This window comes from Curcuma longa, chromosome 20, assembly GCF_044706935.1.
Source record: "Curcuma longa cultivar G26 ecotype Majalengka, Jawa Barat chromosome 20, ITB_CL_G26_1.1, whole genome shotgun sequence".
Classification (NCBI taxonomy): Eukaryota; Viridiplantae; Streptophyta; class Magnoliopsida; order Zingiberales; family Zingiberaceae; genus Curcuma; species Curcuma longa.
The window spans coordinates 8,248,522-8,255,742 of record NC_133880.1 but is presented as its reverse complement, the minus strand read 5'-3'; the positions used below and the strand labels follow the sequence as shown (position 1 = coordinate 8,255,742).

Genomic DNA, 7,221 nt, shown 5'->3' with positions numbered 1-7,221 from the left:
TCGAGGTCCTGTCTCTCTCTCTCTCTTGGCCTCATCATTAGATAACCGTCACCTCACACATAAACCGTACCGCACGCCTTCACTGCGACGTCTACGTCAAAGATTATACTCTGACACATTCTTAATAATAATGGGACATTCTCCTCATTAAGATGAGACGTTTATTCTGACAATCCCACTCCCTCTGACACATTCTTAATAATGATGGGACATTCTCCTCATTAAGATGGGATGTTTATCTTGACAATCCCACTCCCTCTGACACCGCCAGTCGGTCGACGAGACATATTCATTAATTAAGATGGGATTAGGACCATTACTCCTCCAATATATATATATATATGACCACTCCGCACTCCGCACAGGTATGCGAAATTCGCCTCACCTCTCTCATTCAGTTACTCTACTGTTCTTCTCTTCTGCTCGCTGACTTGGGCGTCGGAGTGGTCGCGCCAGGGCACCCCTGACCTTCCTTCTCACACTTTCTTTGTGTTCTCAGGTCCCCTTCTTTGGTGTTGAAGACTGGTGGGTGGTGATGTGTCCGGAAGCGGATCTCAACAGGAACATATTTTGGCGCCGTCTGTGGGAAACTTCTTCTTCCTAGTTGAGGCGTGCCATGGACGATCCCACCAGACCAACCCTCATCACCATGACTAAGAAGGTTTAATCGCACAGTGATAGTCGCTGTTCAAGCAGCTTCGCAAAATCAACCCGTTATTCCGACGTTGTCATCAAGGATACTGACTAGATTTGCTAAGTCCCTCGAGTCACCATCTAAGTCAGCGGCAGAGGAAACCGAGGGCAAAGAATTAACTCGACCGAGAATTCTACTCATTTGCGGCCTTATCGAGTCTCAGCCCATGTTTCTGCAGACCGACTCCTAGGAGTCTAACCTGCTCCTTATCATTCCAAGTATTTTCCGTTATAATTTCTTTATGACTAATGATCATGCTCCTTGTAGGCCACTTCTGAGTCCTCCATATATTCTATGGTCTCGGACCTGCTCCATCAGCAATTGTCCTTTTCAGGGTTCAACCTCTCCCGACTCGGACATAGTCGGGATCGAGCTCAAATTCAGGTCTCGGACCTGCTCCATCAGTAATTGCCCTTTTCAGGATTCAACCTCTCCCGACTCGGACATAGTCGGGATCGAACTCAAATCAGGTCTCGGACCTGCTCCATCAGCAATTACCCTTTTCAGGGTTCAACCTCTCCCGACTCGGACATAGCCAGGATCGAGCTCAAATTCAGGTCTCGGACCTGCTCATCAGTAATTGCCCTTTTCAGGATTCAACCTCTCCCGACTCGGACATAGTCGGGATCGAACTCAAATTCAGATCTCGGACTTACTACATCAACAATTACCCTTTTCAGGGTTCAACCTCTCCCGACTCGGACATAGTCGGGATCGAGCTCAAATTCAGGTCTCGGACCTGCTCCATCAGCAATTGTCCATTTCAGGGTTCAACCTCTCTTGGACTCGGACATAGTCGAGATCGAGCTCAAATTCAGATCTCGGACCTGCTCCATCAGCAATTGTCCTTTTCAGGGTTCAACCTCTCCTAACTCGGATATAGTCGGGATCGAGCTCAAATTCAGGTCTCGGACATGCTCCATCAGCAATTGCCCTTTTCAGGGTTCAACCTCTCGGCCTCATTCATTCAGTGGCTCAGCTCAATCTTCTGAGTACTCCGTCTCTTCAGTAGCCCTCTCGGCTTCATTCATTCAGTGGCTCAGCTCAATTTTCTGAGCACTCAGCCTCTCTACAGCCCTCTCGGCCTCATTCATTCAGTGGCTCAGCTCAATCTTCTGAATACTCCGTCTCTTTAGTAGCCCTCTCGGCTTTATTCATTCAGTGGCTCAGCTCAATCCTCTGAGCACTCAGCCTCTCTACAACCCTCTCGGCCTCATTCATTCAGTGGCTCAGCTCAATCTTCTAAGTACTCCGTCTCTTCAGTAGCCCTCTCGGCCTCATTCATTCAGTGGCTCAGCTCAATCTTCTAAGTACTCCGTCTCTTCAGTAGCCCTCTCGGCTTCATTCATTCAGTGGCTCAGCTCAATCTTCTGAGCACTCAGCCTCTCTACAGCCCTCTCGGCTTCATTCATTCAGTGGCTCAGCTCAATCTTCTGAGCACTTAGCCTCTCTACAGCCCTCTCGGCCTCATTTATTCAGTGGCTCAGCTTAATCTTCTAAGCACTCGGTCTCTCTACAGCCATCTCGGCTTCAACTTCATTCATGCAGTGGTTCAGCTCAGTCTCCCGACCACTCTTAAAAACCACCTGTTCCATCAAGATAGCTTTTTAGTAATTATGGTGGGGGCCATCCATCAATGTGCACAAGCTTCAATTTTATTGAACTCACACATCACGTTTGTGGAGCCCACATCTACACCCATGAATGTGAACTTTAAGGAACAGATCTGCCATAGCAAATCTGCATTGCATTTATCAAAACCCGAGCTCGAGGTCGAGCTCGATCACTGCCCACACATGACCGACGCTACACAGGCATAACTAATCCTCCACTCACCGGCACATATGACCCACACTCACCATGCCCTCCTCGAGCCACGCATCGCTCTCCCGAGTTCCCTGCAACTGCCCGTTGCAATCTCTCGAGTCCTTCACTATCGACTCCTCACGATTGTCAGATACGGGCCTGAGTCCTCCACTTCCAATCTCCCGAGTCCTCCACGTCTTGCACGCGTGCGCTGCCCGAGTCCTCCGTGGCCACCTGCAGCAAGCGTCTCTGTACTCTCTCAAGAAAGAGAAGTCAGACTACCATCATGAATATGCTCAATCTCTGCATAAGCCTCCAAAACATTCGGGCTCACTAGTTTTCTGCAAAATATTCTTTTTTTTGCAGAAGAAAAGAAGAGATCCGAGTGGATTGCGAGGAATTCATTCCGCTCGGAGCTCTACCACCCCATATGGCTAAGCTCGGGCTGGCTGCCAACTCCCCACACCTCTGCCGACTCCAACGCCCAATATGTGTTGCCCGAGTTCACTGATGCTCGACACGCCTTGCCGGATGCCGATGTTGACTGTCATCACCACCCCTGACCGTGCAACGCCCCTGTTTGGCCAACGCATGACTCCTGCGTCTACCGACTCACCGATTGCTGCCAATGCACACCGAGCTGCCGGCTGGTAATGCCGCCGCGCTGTGGCCGAGCCCGTGTGAACCACCTGTCACGCCGACTCTTCTGTCTTACATGAGCCACAGACTTCATTCCCAAGCTGGCTGTCGACCTCCTGAGTTTACTGACCTCCTGTGCGTGTCGTACTAAGTTCCCTATGAGAGGTCGCAGACTAAGCCGCTTCCTTCACCCGATCCAACCTGCAGTTGTCGAGCCACCATCGAGCTGCTTTCTCAGTCTGCTCATGACGAACGACCGAACTCACCACTGTTCCCGGCTTGCGCAAGACATACGGCAAAGTTCAGCGCAGACCTTGGCAAGCTACCATGCGGGACATCCGAGATCGGTTCCTCACACACTGCCCTACGTGATTTATCCTCTAGCAGTTTAATTAAACCAATAGCCCCAACTTTTAATTTCTCATTTTAAAAAATCAACCTTTAAATCCTCATTTATAAAAAGGTCCCTTGACAAGTGGGGCCCAACATCACGTGGCACAACTTCCATACCTTGCTGCTTTTCTTGCGCTGCACGATGGCATCACGCATGGTAGCTCAAGATCCTGACATGTGAGACCGGCCACGTAAGGTGGCGGCCTCTGTTCGCCTGTATCGAGTTCCAGACGGATGAGCTCGGCAATCGTCCGTGCAGCGGCCTTCGTCGCCTTTGCTGAGCATCATGCGAGCTCGGCAACACAACACGGCCTCACCCATGGTTTGGTCAGCTCCGTCATCCGGCCCCCATCTTAAAGGCCTAATGAAGTCAAGTTATCCCTTCGGTCGCGTCTCCCGAATCGCCCATTCGGCCACATGGGTGTTATAGCCCCCCTCTAGGACTTGGCTCATTCGGCCCGGCAGCTCAGCACTGCTATCCGGCAGCTCAGCTCTGCCCCTCAGCCCATCCGGCAGCTCAGCACTACTATCCGGCAGCTCAGCACTGCCATCCGGCAGCTCAGCATTGCCATCCGACACCTCCACCCATCCGGCAGCTGTGTCAGCACTGCCATTCTGCCAATTCCACTCGGCACAGCCCCACTCTCCCTTCAGCCCACTCGGCTCAACAGTCCCATCATAAATGATCTCTCTCTAATAATCAAACATCACTTGGGATGTGACTTTTCAGAAAGGGTCTTCTCTCTCTATTATTAAACAACTGTGTCAAGCATTAATGGGAGAGGTCACTTGTCAGGACGCTCTCTCTCTCTCCAATGAATAACCTAACCAAGCATTAAATGCGGATGTGATTGGTTGTCTTCTCAAGACCATGCTTTGTCAGAACTGGTCATACTTTCAAGGGAGCTCTTGATGTATAAAGGGAGGAAGAAGGTATTCGAAAAGGGGGGGATCTATCTCTCTCTCTCGCGGCTCTGAGCTCCGCTCTCCGGGCTCCGCTCCCTCTCTCTCTCATTCTCCTTATCTTTTATGGGCTGAGCATTTCCTTTTATTACAGTATTTCATTACAGTATTTCTCTTTACTGTTCATCTTCTTCCTCCTGACTGGGCTGACTTGAGCGTCGGAGTGGCCGTCCGGGGACTCCCCGGCGCCAGGATGACCTCTTTCTCCGGTGATGTTTCAGGGCCTCCAGGTGGCTGGCCTTATCTCCTTCCTCGGCGTGGTGGTCTTGAAGCCCTTGAAGCTCGTATTGCTCTCCTCCCTTCCTCCTGCTCCACTTCCACGGTGAGCTGGGTCCGGTGACGTGTCCAGACGCAGTTCTCAACCGGAACAATCAACTTCAAGATGAGTTGGCTACCAAGTTGGATATCCCTTGCAACTCACTTACCCTTTGAGAGTCTTTTTTTTCAATTCGATAATTGTTAAAATTAATTGATTCACATGTTCAATTTAAGACATTTTCACGTTGGACATTTTGACACAGTTGTTGACACGTCACACCAATTTGGTTTAGTCATACGGTTAAGATGAGAGCTGGATATTTACTTTAGCTATCGAAATATTGACGACGAAAATTCTATTCATCGCTAATATCTCCATTTTCCTATACCTTCTATATTGCAACAAAATCAATTTTCATCATCAAATTCACAACGAAAATAAACATTCGTCATCAAAATTACAACAAAATTAAATTTTTGTTGCAAGTAACAAATAGTGAATTTTGAGACGAAAATATTTTCATCGTAAATTAACGACGAATTTAACGACGAAAAATATATTCGTCGCAAAATTTACAATGAATAAATATTTTTTCGTCGCAGAATTTTACAATGTACTATTACTAACGAAAAATTTTTCGCTGTAAAATTCGTTGTCAAATAATTTTGCGATGAAATATTTTTTATTTTTGTCACAAAATTCATTATAAATTGTCTTTATTTTTGTAGTGTATGTGTGATAAATACATTCGGACTAGGTAAAAATTATTCTCTAATCATCTTCTTTTATTTCTCCTTTGCCATTGGATCCTCTTATTAGATTCCTACTCAAAAAATCTCATTCCCGTATTATAGCAAGTAATTAGATTTAAGTGTAGGAAAATTAACGTAATTTGACTTTCAATTCCATTTTGTCGTAGTCTTCCCAATTGATGATAAATAATAATGACAAAGATTAAATTCAATAACTATATACATAAATAAATATATATATATATAGTATATCATGTCAACTGATGTCATTAATTTGACTAGGATTAATCGTACAATCTACACTCTCAAAAACATTATAGCATGAAATTCATAGTCTCGCCAATCTGATCACATCTCATGTCGTTCACCAAGTGCTTGATGAATAAGAAGGAATATTTGTGCCTTGTTTACCATGTCTCCATTTAGTTGGCAAAAAAAAAAAACTGAATAATCAAAACAAATAGTGCTCGAAAAGAGATGACAATTGTACAAAATATATAATTAACTCAGCTCAGCGATATCCACCACCACGGTAATAATGTTCGTATCTCTTGGCGTTGTTGTTGCGCCGAGCACAACACCCAATCGAGTAGACAATGATCAAAAACACAATGAGGCAAACGTTAAAGATGGACACCTCCTTCCACCTGCTCTTGATGGTCGCGAGCACACCCGCTTTGCACGACCCGCACTCGTAGCACAGCTTCTCCTCCTCGTTGCTCCATTGTCGACAATCCGCGTCCGTCGATTTGAGCCCCGTCGCGGGAGTTGTCCGGAAAAGTGGCATTCTGGTACACGAATCCGCAGACCGTTGGGGGCTTGCAGCAGCCCGACTGCACCCATTATTTGAAGAAAATTTAAGATCATAAGCCACGATTATATCATTCATTTATACAAAGAGACATATATGTGTAGACAGGCGATAGATGCATGTACCTGGACGGGCGAGAGATTTTGCATGAAGAATTCATTTGCCTGGAGACCCACCAACTGCTGAAAGCCACCGCAAACTCTGGCATCTTTCAGGCACTCGATGATCTTCCCCCACGTCTTCCAATCCGCCACCACCTTTTGTAGCCAATCGTTGTAGTCATTGAGCCTGTACTCCTTGAAGCCCACCCCGGTCACCGCCTGTCCCACGCCCTTGTTGGTGACCACGAAGGCTAGGATGGCGAAGACGATCATGGCGAGGATGAGGAGGAAGAGGACGAAGAGGTAGAGCCACATGAAGACGGAGAGGCGTGCGCAGGAGCCGACCAGGCCGAGGACAGAGACGACGAAGAGGAAGCCGCCCAAGACGAGGAGGGGGAGGTAGAGGAATTCCTCGCATTGAGTGGCTGAGTTGAGGCGGAAGTATAAGCCGGAGCCGATGATGGGAAAGGATATGAGGAGGGTCAGGAAGTTGAGTACACCCACGAGTGTGTTGCTCACCTGAACCATTCTTCTTCTTCTCAATTGAATTAGACGATATATATCCAGAAAGTTGAAGGAGAAGGAAAATCGATGATGATGTGACGATTTCTTTTGTGCTTGCTTCTCGCTCCCTCTGTCTTTCTCTGGTTGAAGAAGGGACGAGGAAACAGAATCGGTAACTCTTGCCTATTTTCTGCAACAAGCATGTGGTCGGAGTCGTAGTTCTCTCCCATGGAAATTGGAATCGGTGATAGGTAGTTATTATGGAAGTAATGGATTAGAGACATGCTTGCAGAAATACA

General features: G+C 47.3%; 1 pseudogene; it reads right to left on the bottom strand.

Moving 5' to 3' along the window:
* Positions 1–6,017: 6,017 nt before the first annotated feature.
* LOC141812997 (tetraspanin-8-like) lies at positions 6,018–6,946 on the bottom strand (annotated as a pseudogene).
* Between the last annotated feature and the right edge of the window lie 275 nt (positions 6,947–7,221).